General features: G+C 41.9%; 1 long non-coding RNA gene across 1 annotated transcript; it reads right to left on the bottom strand.

The window, feature by feature from the left end:
• Nucleotides 1-613: 613 nt before the first annotated feature.
• On the bottom strand, nucleotides 614-13211 carry LOC115338630. The gene is made up of 4 exons (XR_003922460.1): nucleotides 11954-13211; nucleotides 5925-6005; nucleotides 5318-5460; nucleotides 614-991 (listed from the first exon to the last, which is right to left on the bottom strand). It is a non-coding gene; the product is annotated as an uncharacterized LOC115338630 (long non-coding RNA).
• Nucleotides 13212-13436: the final 225 nt, after the last annotated feature.

Here is a 13436-nt window from a genome sequence, read left to right as displayed (position 1 = left end):
CCCCTCTCCACCTCATGAAGCTTTATTCCCACGCCTGAAGAGCCCTTTGTGGAAGCAAACTCTGATCCCAGCCCTGTGTGGTTATTAAACACTTACCTCCATGAATTTCTATCATCTGCTTTTAACTCACTGTGCCCACATGCCGGAGCAGAGAGCTGCAGTACACGAGCAACCAGAGGTGGGATCTCCACGCCGGGGCTGTTTCCTGACCTGCCGCAGGTCTGGGTGCACAAAGGGATTTTGGCAGGACGGCTGTCAGTGAATGCAAGCCCTGGCAGAGGAGGCATCACCCAGATGGGGATTATCAAAGCGACAGCCCAGCGCCACTGCGGGAGGCAGCTGGACACCTCTCCCAGCCTTGCCCAGCCGCTGGGGCCAGGGCCACCTCCTGCCCACGAGGGCCCTGCTCTTCTCCCAGCCCTTGGAGATACCCACTGCAGAGGCTGCGGCTGTTGGCCATGGGAAGATCTGATATGTTTTCCGTAGGGTCGGTATTTCTGTTAGCGGACATTCCTCCTGAAAGCTTCTCTCTTGTCATCTTCAGCATTATATTCTTCTTTGGTTTTATGCCTTTGTGAAGTAGTTTTATGCTAAAGATGGGACACATGCATGCTGTGGTGTGACTTTTTTACTGTTTTGCTATAGTTAGAGGACGTGTATAGGACGTTGACATCAATTTTCAAGCACAACAAACAAATGTTGTTATAACCCTATATTCTCGATGATTTTATTTGGCGTGCAGTTAGACCATATGGGGAAGAGTGTAAAAACAGCTTTTGCAGAGTATCAATTTTGTTTTATCAAGGACTGTGCTGGCAGTTTATACGTCATATTTGAATTGTTCACGGTAAGGAAACATCAGTGGATTCAATGTAGTAATATTTTTCTACATGGGTGCCAAGGTTCCCACATCTGAAAGGCTACATGGAAATTATTCACAAATGCAGGTATTCATTGATGACAGCTTTTCTGGCACTTCTCATCAGTTGATCTACAAAGGAAATCAGTGTCCTTATTTCCCTGTTATTGGTACAGAAGCACAGAGAGGAAAAAGGACTTGATAAGGTTTATGCCTGCTAACAACATAATGGCTTGCAGAGGTGTTGAAGACTTCTGGCTCCTCTGGATGTTATTTGGAGTTGAGAGCCCTGGAGGCCCATTAAGCAACTATCAACCTTGACCTAAATAATTTCTTTACATTTCAACCTATTTATTGTCTTTACAGAGAGTATTTCAACACTAAGGAAAGAAGCTGCATCTTAATTCTATTAGCAGTTGTTTCACAGGCTTCTCAAAACTCATTTCAAACATTTTACGACCTTGCCAAGATTCAGACATATTCAACTTTCAGCACCGAGTGCAACCCCCATGACTCCAAAGGGATGCGTGAGCACGATGAATAAAGATAAGTCCTTGCAGAATCACAGCACTAGTCAGTATCTTCACTGGAAATTAAACATTTCATGGTGAGGTATTTCAAAGAGGTATTTTTTTGTAATTATACATTTGGGAGCATAGTGTGGCTGCTTTAATTCAGAGATCACTTCATACTGAAAACCTACACAGACTGCCTTGTAAGAAATAACCCTTAAAGTAAAAGGTGACATTTTCTAAGTTTTTTTTAAGTGCCACCCAGGTTCATGCATACAGGCTTCCTCCACCTCTGCATCAAGAGAGTACTTACATTAGTAACTGTATGTGGCCAAAAAAAGCATCTGAAACCAGAAGGCTATAAATGACTATTTATACAAACTTTTTAAACTTCAGTTTTTAAACCATTTAAGCCAAAATATATAAATCAAGCCAGATTTGTTGAACACATGGCTGAGGTTCAGTGATACAGATCATAAAACTTAGCCAGGCTTACACAGAATCTGATCTGAGTTTCAGATTTGTGATCTACGCTGGTTTCAGGTTTTCTTGCAAGTATTTTGCATGCCCTAACAAATACAACTGCATTTTAGTTTTCACAGTGTCAGGGTCCTTCATGCACCAACACACTCTGCAACCTCTTTCTCCTGCTCCGAGGGGTTTGGTGCCTGTGTTCAGGGCCAGCTCTTGTAACCTGGGACAAGACTGCAGAGAAAAGAGCTGTGCGAAGTCTCCTCAGGCTGGGGTATGCCTGGCCTTGTGACTGATCCTGCCCTTCCCTCCTTGATTTGCCTTCCTGGATTGAACGTGGCCCTACGTCCTTGCTGTGCCTTTGCCCAGCCATCGTTGGGCTGCAGCTCATCCCAGCTGCCGTCATTGGGGCTGCTCTGCTCAGCTTGTTGGGGTGCTGCAAGACTGTGCCCCAACAGACACTGAGCTCGTATTAAGAGAGCCTGACACGTGGCTTTTCCAAGCACTTGTTTCAAAAATCAAACCAGCTCGTTAAGTTACAGAAAAAACTACTGCACCTTCATTAAAAATCTTGCAGGCAGTTGTCATTTAAACAATAGGGTCCACCACTTGGGTAAAGGACTGTTTGCCAGGATTTCACTGAACATTATATTCAATAGCAGCACGATGAAGAGTTTCTTGCACCATCTAGATGCCATTTCTTTCTGGGTACAGAAGTCCCAGTCCCATTTTAGTGAGGGTTTTGTTGGAGGGCGGTGATTTTGTTGAGCTAAGGTGGTGTTCTTATTAAATCTGCACCTGAAATAGGGCTGTTAGTCATTGCTATACCATGTTTGTCATGTTCTCTCCATTATTCTTTGGACACAACACAGAGCAAGCCACTACTAGCATGAACGCCAAATCTTGCGGACTCACGAGGCTGGAAATTTCTCTAGGACAGAAGGGTAATCTCTATTTACATACTGGATAATACTCAGAAACCTGCGATTCTATACACAAAACTTTAACATTTTAGTTAGGCTTTGTTTATGATTTGGTTGTGTAAATGATGATATTGAATAATCATTTTCATACTCATCCAAGGACATATGATATGTCCTCAAGCAACTGCGTCACTCTGACTTTGTGTCTCCAGTTTCTTAATGAAGTCCAAGTTCACTAGGAAAAATGAGGAAGAGTCCTGTCCTAGGTAGGACTTAGAAGCTATATCCCACAAAGAAATGACTCTACTAAGGGAGTGATTCTGTCTGGATTTTTTTTTTTTCCAGAACAAATCCAATTTTGCCCTTGTTGCTCTTATTGTCAGGAGGACTCTGTCAGTGCTTTCCTTCAGCTGGCACTTAAAGGGTGAGAAAAATACGGTGAAATATAGTAACATGGCCCTGGTACTACGACATGACCAGAAGCGTGAGCACTCCACCAGTGCTGGTAGGATTAAAGAGTAGGACAGAAGTGGTTATACGGTCTGCGGCTGCAGAAGCTCTGCCAGACACCTTATGTACACAAAACCAAAGAGACTTTTAGGAGTTCTCCTGACTGCACACATCGGTTAAGTATTGACCAAACAAATGGAGGGGAGAAAGTAGACAGAGCTAATGATAACAAGGCATATTAAAAAAAGTGTGCATGCATACGTACACATCTATATTCAGATATACAGAGGTGGACAGCAGGACAGTCGTAAGGCAAAACCACATTACAGAAAGTGAGCATTTTCAGCGTACAAGAAATAAGGAGAAAAATACCTGATTAGCCAGAAAAACTGCAAAATTTAAGATGAGGTGAGTGCGACAACTTCAGCCCCTTCATGAATAGTGTTTTGTCTTCCTTTGTTGTCTGGCTAAGCTGGTTTTAAAAGCCCCTTCATCAGCAGTATGTAGTTTCTAGCACAATAAAGGTGCAAAACTAAACAATCCTTAGAACACTCAGGCTCTTAACTGATTAACCTATACTGCAAGTTCCTCCAGTCATGTTTAAACAATTTTTTTTCTAAAATACAGTGATCAAAAAGATATGTAGTCTCCCACTGCCTCCAAAATTAATAACTTCTTTTAAAAATGCTTCTCTTACTATACATCATATTTTATTGCTTGCTTTTCAGAAGCCACAGCAGATCACAAGGGTGGTACTAGAAGATGTACAGGCAAACTAACGCAGAGCTCCTTCATCCTAAAGTTATGCTTTAAGCATGGTTGCACCACAGCTCTGTGAATCAGCAGTTTTGCATTCTTGGCCAATTTCTACCATTTACATATCCTGACTCCAAATCTACAGCTGCTTAACTTTTCTTGTGTGACTAATCTCACTGAACTCCAAGGGCAGGACTTAGGGGGCCTCCAATACAAGTATTGCAACTCCCAGTACCTGTTGATTCAGATCATCTCATCAAGTGCCTCTGCTCCCTTTTCAGCCAAAGCAGTTAAGCTCCATCAAATGCATATCTCCTACAACCCAATCACCAAAGTGCAAGACATGCGCTGTCTTGCTAGATCTCTTTCTAGCCCTCTGCGTTTTACAGCCAACAGTCTAAATTCAGGAGGAGGGATGGAAGATGCAATGCCCTTGATTATGCCATAACCTAGTGGCTACAGCAGCCTTCTGAGTCATCAGTGGGTTGCCACCCATCAGGCCAAGGTGAAACTGAATTTAAATTTCCCACTCCCTAGTTGACTACGCTTATTAAGCTGTTATGGGAAGGATAAGCTCTGGTGCTTCTCTTCCCTCACCCTTTTCACAGAAGCCTGTGGTTTCTCTGTGAACAACACTGGACTCAGCGTTACGAGGCTCCAAGCGTGCATAGCAGAGTAGGCTTCTCCAGGGATTCAGGTGGAATACAGACATCTCTTTGCTGTGTTCCTGACCCATGGCAGGATTCAGCCGACAGCCTGGCCCTACCCGTCACTGCTGCCTGTGCAGTCATGGGCACTCCAGTTTAGTGACTTGGGGAACTGCCAGGACAAATGAGTAGGTGGTAGGAATTTTTACATACCTCTAGGGTCAGACAGCTGCCACAGCAGGAGATTTATAGGTAGTTTTCTTGAACTTGGCCAAATGAATCCACCTGAGACCCATTTCTAGTGCCCAAAGTAAATATTGTAGAACCTACCCATCGTGACAATGCACTTATTTGAGGACTTGGATATCTGAGGGCAAGTCATATAACCCTATGTATTTTAACTCACCACCCCCAAAATTTTAATTACTTACCTCATGATGATATTTTAAGTGTTAATTTACATTTGAGGGAATATCACAGACACCCACATAATTCTGAGCACTTTCTGCGTAATTAAGAAAAGCAGCAATGTGCATGCTACCCTGAGAGCGAGAGCCTGTAGAACTACCAGTTACAGTCAAAATACTTGTCATACAGGTTCTGAATTGCCCTGGGATGCATGGGTTGCATTATCTGGAAAAGGGTGCAGCGGTAAGGCAAGCAAGTTGTTCCAAGTATCATCATGTGTGTTGAGCATACCTAGCCTTTTCCCTGAGACCCTCCCCAGGACTGGGAGCACATAATATCCCGAAGATGGAAGACCAAGGGAGGTGGCTCACTGGCATTTTCAGCAGATTGAAAGAAGGCGGCTCTTGGTGATGTTGTGGATGTTTTCAACCCACCTGCAACAAACAGGACCATAGTGAGAGTGAATTAATATTGGCTATCACATTGTTAAAAGGGCTTAGAAAGGTCCTTCCCAGGCAAGAGCTCTGACCACTAGGCATTTACCTCAAAACGGGGCATTTACTCCTGTAAAAAAGTGAGATCTACCCAATTATTTATAAAAATACTCGTAACTGACTACCATCAGTAGATCGTGTATCACATATAATTCAAGGTATCTCACTTCTAGTCCTGCCTGAGGTGTGGGATGGAGTTTCAGAACCATCCTTGCATTTGGTTTGTTATCAGCTACCTCCAAAGAGCTCTCTCATCAGCCTATAGACTTTCTGGTCTGTCTGTCAAAGTATCTGCCTTTTCCATTGAATTGCAGAAGGAGCACAAGGGCTTAGTTTTGGCCTCTAGACTGTAGTTTGAAGGTTAGGAGTTAAAATGAAAATACTACACAGCTTAACATACTCACACATTTTTTATTGGCTGCAGATCTTCATTCTAATATGGATGACCTCATTTGTAATAACAGCTATGGTTACAAATGGTGCTCCTGAAACCCAAGAGAATTCATAATTAGTATGAATTATGAACATATTCCCCAAATTGTGGCTTCTTTTCCACCTCCGAATGGAAAATGAACAAATGTTGTCAGAAAGAACCTTAGGGAAGCTTTCACTCGTCCTACTCTAATGATGACTAACTTGACACACCCTTAACATGAATTAGCTCCATTACATAATCTTGGCAATTCGGCATTTTCCAAGAAAAAAAGTCCAGAACTGATTAAAACATGCACCTGTGTGGGCTAAGGCAAATTCCCATCTGCTGTAGATCTTATACTTCACATCCCGATTCTTTTATCATACCAAATCTGTCTTCCCTAGTGATCTATTTGGCATGTACATGCCTTGCCTAGTTTCCTGCACATGAACTTTTGAGCCTGATGGTAGGATTTGAACATGCTACCTTTCTCCTCCCTTTCATGTCCTAGGATGCCATGTGGTAAACTCTCTGCTCCTGCTATTCAGGTTGATTCCCATGACTTCCTTCCCATTACTTTAGTGTGGGGTGCATCCCTTTGATGAGTTTGAGTAATCAGAATGCATCTAGCCTCTAGAAAAGGCGCTTTTTTCTTTTTTCCATGAAGCTGTAACTCCTAGGATGTGATCACCTTGTCTCTGACGGGGGTCCTGGGCGCCCCCCAACTCTGCAATGCCCTATGGAGAGGCTTGTTTTCATCCTTGGACTGGGGATATGTTCTTTGAACTGGCCCACCAGCAAGCAGGTTCTGCCGCTGGGGAACCAGGAGCTGGGATCCCTGCTGCTCTCAACATGCTCCAGCAAGAAGCTTCCTGCTGCCAAGAGTTCTCAGCAGTTGTTTGCCCCTGCAGCACAGTTGGCTTGCAGACACGGATGTAACTCCCACTCCTGCACACAAAATTCGATCCAATATGCAATAATTGCAGTTGATGCAAGTCAGCATGAAAGAACTTATTCCTTTCTTAAAGGAAAAATATCTTTAAGGGATCTGCAGAAACTACAGTGATAAAAAGGCTGCAAGTATTGTATAACCACAGAAGTTCGGATGATGTGTGGAAGAAGGAACCCTCTAATTCTGGGCTCTAGGTTGATGAAGAGCTACGCTCTTAGATGAAGAGCTAAGTTTGGGGTTGGTTTTTTTTTTTTTTTTTTTATTTTATCCCTCCTCTGTTGTCTTGCTAGTAATAAAATATAGCTATAAAATAATGCAGTGATGGTACCCAAACAGGTGCATGCACCGGGTTAGTAACTTGTCTCTTCCATAGACAAACAGTGTAAATAAAGGAGAGCATGGGAATGAAGGCACAGTCAGCTTTTCTGAGTAAAAACAAGCAATTCTGCAATTTAATCCCTGGTAGCCAAAGTGAAGAAACACTTCCAGAAATGGGAGTTTCACACCCACAACTAGGTATTATTAACCCAACATTTTGAAAAAGGAGGGATCTAAACCTCCTCCTATTTTCTAATTTCTTGTTTCTGAAAAAAGAGCAAACGAACCCACCCACAAAGCAACCAACTTCTCTCCCACCTTCCCAAATTTAATTGTTTTCAGTTCCAAATCCTAGGATGAAGAGGCAAAAAGACCAAGGGTTTGTTCTTGCCTTAGGATTTGTTAGTCTCTCTGAGACACCACAAGGAAAAATATCTCCATTTTCTCACCATACAGACAGCAGATTACAACATTAAAAAATTAAAATTACAGGAACCTGGGAAAATGGAAGAAATAGAAGTATAATGAAACTGTTACCAAATCTGTATCTCCTTCCCAGTTGAAAAATGAAGGGGGTGGTAATTACACATTCCACTCCCTCATAGAGTTGTTCTCAGGAGTTGCCAATTAATGATTATAAGATACTCTCATGCTATAATTGAGGACATATAATAATTTAAGATAACATAAAAAATGGAATAATCTCATTTTTTAACATAATAGAAACACTCCTTAAATAACGTCATCTTATCTGAATTATGTTTGAAATGGCATGTGACATGGTTAAACGCATGGATTTAAGTTCACAGAAGAATGAATAGACTATAACAACTGCATTCCTAGAATGACTTTACAGAGGACATCCTATCACTGCAGTCTCTTTTATTACTTATTTTCAACATTTTTATTCTTGTTTGTTATAACAAATCACAACATTGTACACCTTGTATCTGCATACAATTACCTGGTCACTAAAATTCTGTGCCTTTCCAAGATTATATGCCAATATAGACACATGGAGAAAAAATTAAAACCAACCCAAGCAGCTGGGCAGATTCCATAATGATGGCCATACTTGGCCCTCATCTAAATGGGGTGGCAGTATGATAAGAAGTACGTCTTGTGACATAAGAACATGTGCTGCTGTGCCACCCTGTGCTAAAGTAGGGACACACCAAAGCCACCTGATTCCATTCCCTGGAAAATCCAGGCCTGTAACTCTGAAGCAAAACATCCACCATTTAAACAAAGCTAAGTTAATGTTATTTGGGCCTTCATGTTTCAGTTTATCTGATCTGCCGATGGATCATATTTCTGAGGTATACCATGACCTTCCCCTATCATACACAAATGCTACAGCAATTTAAGAGTGTGTGAACAAGGATCCTTGCCTAAAGAATTTAACAAATTTACAAAGGCAAGTAATACAGGGAAAGTGTTATAAAACCAAACAAAAAATCAAAAAGGCAATCTTACATATGGAACTTTGAGCACTATCCTGCAGAAATAAATGCATAACCAGGCTAAATTGAATTCAGGGGATTGCAGCAAGTCATTAAACTAATTTTTATTGCAGTTGGTGAAGTTTTTAGCATTGCAATCAGAATACCAACAAGGAGGAGACAAGAACCAAGCCTTATTCTTTCCAAACTACTTTTTTTTACCCACGGAGAATAACACAGTTGTTAGACCTTAGATAAGAGAAGTGCTACACTGGTTCATTAAATACATTTGTACTAAAGATAGCTAAATTCTTTTAAGTTCTATCGAAAAATCTATCACTGGAATTCATGATTGGTAACTTGTACAGAGATAAGCTCTATTTTAATACCTTAAATTGATTACTAAGAAAGTACTGTGCAGAACTCAGCAATGACCAAGTACAGCATAAGTGAGCTGAAAACTCTTCAGTATGTTCTTTCTCCCACTGCTGTAATGGAACATTAGCACTTCCCCAGCGTTCATTCACTGAGCTACTGCAGTAGCTCATACTCAAGAACAAATAAAAGCACTCTCGGTTTTTTTGCTTACAGTAATATGTATTAATTGGAAAGAATATACATTGCCTTATTCTCCTGTGTATTTTTCAGGAGTAAATCCTATGATAAATACACTCTCGCCTTCTCAAATCTGGGTACTCAGCTCACCAATTTCTTTTAAAAATGATAATAAACCTGGTACGATTAGCACATTTTATTAATTTACATTCAAAATTGTCTAAAATGAAGCCTTCCTCTGACTCCAGGCACTTTAACATCATTAATAATATAATAAAACCCTAGCAGCATTAGAATAATTATTTCAACAGGAAACTAGCCATTCAGACTTCTACAAATACTCCTTTCCACCCTTCATCATGCTGGGAAATAATTTTAATCTCTTCACAAAATGCTATCGAACAGATGTCTGTTGCACAAAATGATGACCAGATTCAAACTATTTCAGATGATGACAGAAAACAAGTCCCACAATCCTGAAGAATGCCCTGCTACCTGCTCCTTCAGTTATATTAGGAGAGAAAAGCAACTGGCTGCCGATGACTCAGATAAACTGGTCTCCAATTGTTTAAAGCTTTACAAGGCAGAACGAGTACCTTAAATAGACAGTGGTCATCCAAATGGATGCCAAGCAAGATGTTCTGCTTCAAGAAGGAACTCCTGGTTCTGCTCCTATCACTTGGGCAGGGTGGTCACAGCAGTAGCTGTGAGCATGATGTATTCTGCACCTCATTTGCCATCGACTCTCACAGCTGTCTTGTCAGATATTTACAGCCTGTGGGAATGCGGCTGCGAGTATGCTGGTTTGCCAGGCATCCTTGAAAATGCATGTTTTACGGGTGTCATGCTCAGACAGCGCTTGTGTGGTAAGCTGAAATGTATTCAGAACAGCTATGGGGCCATCTATTGCAGATAGTACAAAGAAACACATTTTCTGGAAAAGTTCAGTTATACGGTGCGCTCTACAGTCCTCTTGGAGTGCCCACTGCAATGGTTATTTACTTTAAATGCACAAAGGTAATTTAAAAGCTACTTCAATATTAATGTCATGTAATTTTCACACTAATAGTTCAAAGTCAAAGTAAACAAGTTTCAACCACACACACAAACACTTTTTGCTTTTTTAAGTTACCAAGTGCATACTATAAAGACAAGTCTCCCTTTATCCTTTGTAATCACTGTGATTTTTTTTTCCTGGACAGTTATTCAGATCTCATTCCAGAATTCATCATGAAGTTAATTAACAGATTTCAGTTTGTTCTATGGTTAAGGGGAGATGATTGTTTGTGGCTTGACTCTGGGAAAATGCACAAAAGAAGGCGGCAGCTTGTTTTTCAGCTCCTGTCTTTGCATTTTCTGCTCAAGAGCCAGGAAAAAGGGAAGCATGTAAATTAGGAAGCACATGTATCTTGCAGGATTAGCATCACACATTTCTCCGAAGGCAGAGAAATGACAGCACACCTTCCATTCTCAAGATAGAAAAACTGATCATGTACCATTTCAGGGGTGGTTTTATTGTGTTTCTCTGCCAAGCTGCTGATCTGAAATTTTATTTATATTTCATTCATCCCTCCTTCAGTAATAGTAGCTCCTCCATTGGTAATTTAATTGTTCATGTTATGATAATGCCTCAAGTGAGGTTAAGACTGGTCGAGGCAAACATATGCAACATATAAATACATATAATCTACAATATAGGAAATCTATCAGGATTCATTTTGTGCATTCCGATTCTCTTGGCCTTGAGGCAATTTTATATAATTGATGTTCATGTTGTGAAATACTTCTTGGAGGATTATTATCCAGACATTGTAAGAAATGTTCTTGTCAGGATCTGCTCTTTCAGAAATTTAAATGGAAATGCAGAGAAATTTCTCCAATCCCAAGAGTGTAAATTTAGGAAGCAAAAGGCCAAAACCTTTAGATAGTGTCTTAGTAAGTATATTCTGCAGCCAAAGCCTTAATTCAGATCAGCTTTTTTATGGAGCATAAGTATTTCAAGGCAAAAAAAAAATTGATTCTAATGTTCATGGTTATTAACAAAATGTCTGCTTCTGGCATTTAAAACTTAAACCATGATGGTCCCACTAAATTAACCTGACACTATGCATATCACGGACCATCAGATTTCAACCTGTAATCATCCAATAAAATAAAGCATAACTTCTGCTTGGCTAAAAAATAATTTTCAGAAATACATCTAATCTTCAAGAGAAGACATAAAGCAATGGAAAATCCTCAGCTTCTCTTGGGAATGTGTTCTGGTGGTTAACCATGTAAAAATGTGCATCTTATTTCCTCTTTGAATTCGTCTGGCTTTTGCCTCCGGCCATTACTTCTTTTTATGCCTTTCTTCAATACATTAAAGAGCCCTTTAATATTCTGTACTTTCCCCCAGGAATGTTCCTATACACTACAATCAAGTCACCTCCCAATCCTCTTTTAGATAACTTTTAACAGCCTGAGCTCTTAAAACCTCCCAGTGTAATGCATTTTCTCCAGCCATCAGAACATTTTGCTTCACTCTTTTGCTCTTATTTTCCAACGTGCTTCTTAAAAACTGAAAAACAGAACTGTATGCACTACCCTCTGGATGGCATTGTTGAGGCCAAACATGAGAAGTAAAATCAACATTTTTTTATTCCTTTGTTTATACATTGATTAATCCTCTTCTGCCATAGCACCATATAGGACAGGCCTTATCTGATTGCTTACTTATTCTGACCCTTAAATCCTTCTCAAAGTTATTACCTTTCCAGGATGTAGTCTTCTATTCTCCAGTTACAGCCTCCACACTCGGTTCTTAAGATAGACAGCTTTATATTTGGCTGGATTAAAATTCGCTAAGTTTGAATGGGATGCTTCTACAAACTGTTCTGATCACTGCCCCCTCCTCATCATTATTTAGAACTCCATTGAACCTGGAGATGAATTTTTGTAGCAGCAGGTTTAAATCCGCTTCCAAATCATTGCTAAAAATGTCGTAGAACACAGGACCTACTATTGGAACCTCTTCAGACACCATCTCTTTCAACTAAGTTTTCCTACAGACTTCCTCTTCTTGAGATCTGGCAGCAAATTCCATTTGCATGGTTTATTGGCACTGCATGCACCCAATGTTCATATCATGCAGCACTAAGTCTGAGTCAAGTATGTCCTCAAAACAGTATTAACAGCTACTTTTAGTAAAACACTGTGTAGATTTGTATTACGTTCCTTCCTTTCAAATTTTTATATTTGAATTCCACATCAGATTTTCTATTTTGGTTAGGATAGCTATTAAGCTAACTAGTCATTTGGGTCATATTGCTCACCCTTTTCAAAAATGGCACAAAGCAGCACATTTATCACTTGTTTCACCTCCTAATTTTAAGGCAAGATACAAATACACCGGAGTATTGGCAAGCCATAGATCAGTATCAGTTGGATAGGCAGAAGCATCAGAGAACACCAGTGACGAAAGCTCGCATTTCTCATGGCATTTCCAAGATGGAAACTGCAGCAACTGTGGACTTTCAAAGTACGTGATCTCAATTTTTCTGGTCCTGCTGAACTTTATGTGCATACCCACCAAGGAGGAGGTGTGGAACCTCCTCCCGACTATGGAGAGACAGGGTAAGGCACGACCCCTTCCCTCAGCCCCAGCAGAAACCTCCCTGAGCAGCTCTCCGCTCCACATCCCTGCGGGTACCCCACCGCCTCCATCGCTTAACCGGCCTGACCGCTGGGGCTAGGACCGCTCACAGTCTCTGCTTGAAATCAGCTTTCCTTGTCATGTTTACACCACCAGATTTAGGCTCCTGGGGTCGATGCGGGCAGAGGAGGGAGGGCAGGGGCAGCCGGCCGCAGGCCTCGGAGGTTGCTGATGCCAGACGCGGTGGCTGAGGTGAGGGCGGCAGCAAGTCACCCTAAGTCAGAAGGAAGGGTAACTAGCTCGCCGGGGGCCGGTCGTGCCGGTGACCGGGCTGCAGCCGGCGAGAAGGAACGGACGCGCCGCCGGTGCGGTGGGGGGGCCGATGGCCGCCGTCCCCCCTCACCCGCCGCCCGCGGCCGCCTCCGCACCTCACGCTCGAGGCCGAGGCACGCCGCCCGCTGCCTCGCGCGAGGGCAAGCCCTGATTGGCTCCCCCTGCCACTGGGGGCGGGATCGGGAGAGAGCCGCGGCCAATCCGCTCCGCGGTGATGTTTCCCGGGTGGGAGGTGGGGTGTCCCCGCCCGTGCGAACGGGGCTTGTG

This window comes from Aquila chrysaetos, chromosome 2, assembly GCF_900496995.4.
Source record: "Aquila chrysaetos chrysaetos chromosome 2, bAquChr1.4, whole genome shotgun sequence".
NCBI lineage: Eukaryota > Metazoa > Chordata > Aves > Accipitriformes > Accipitridae > Aquila > Aquila chrysaetos.
The sequence above is the reverse complement of the archived record's forward strand: the minus strand, read 5'-3'. Positions and strand labels throughout refer to the sequence as shown.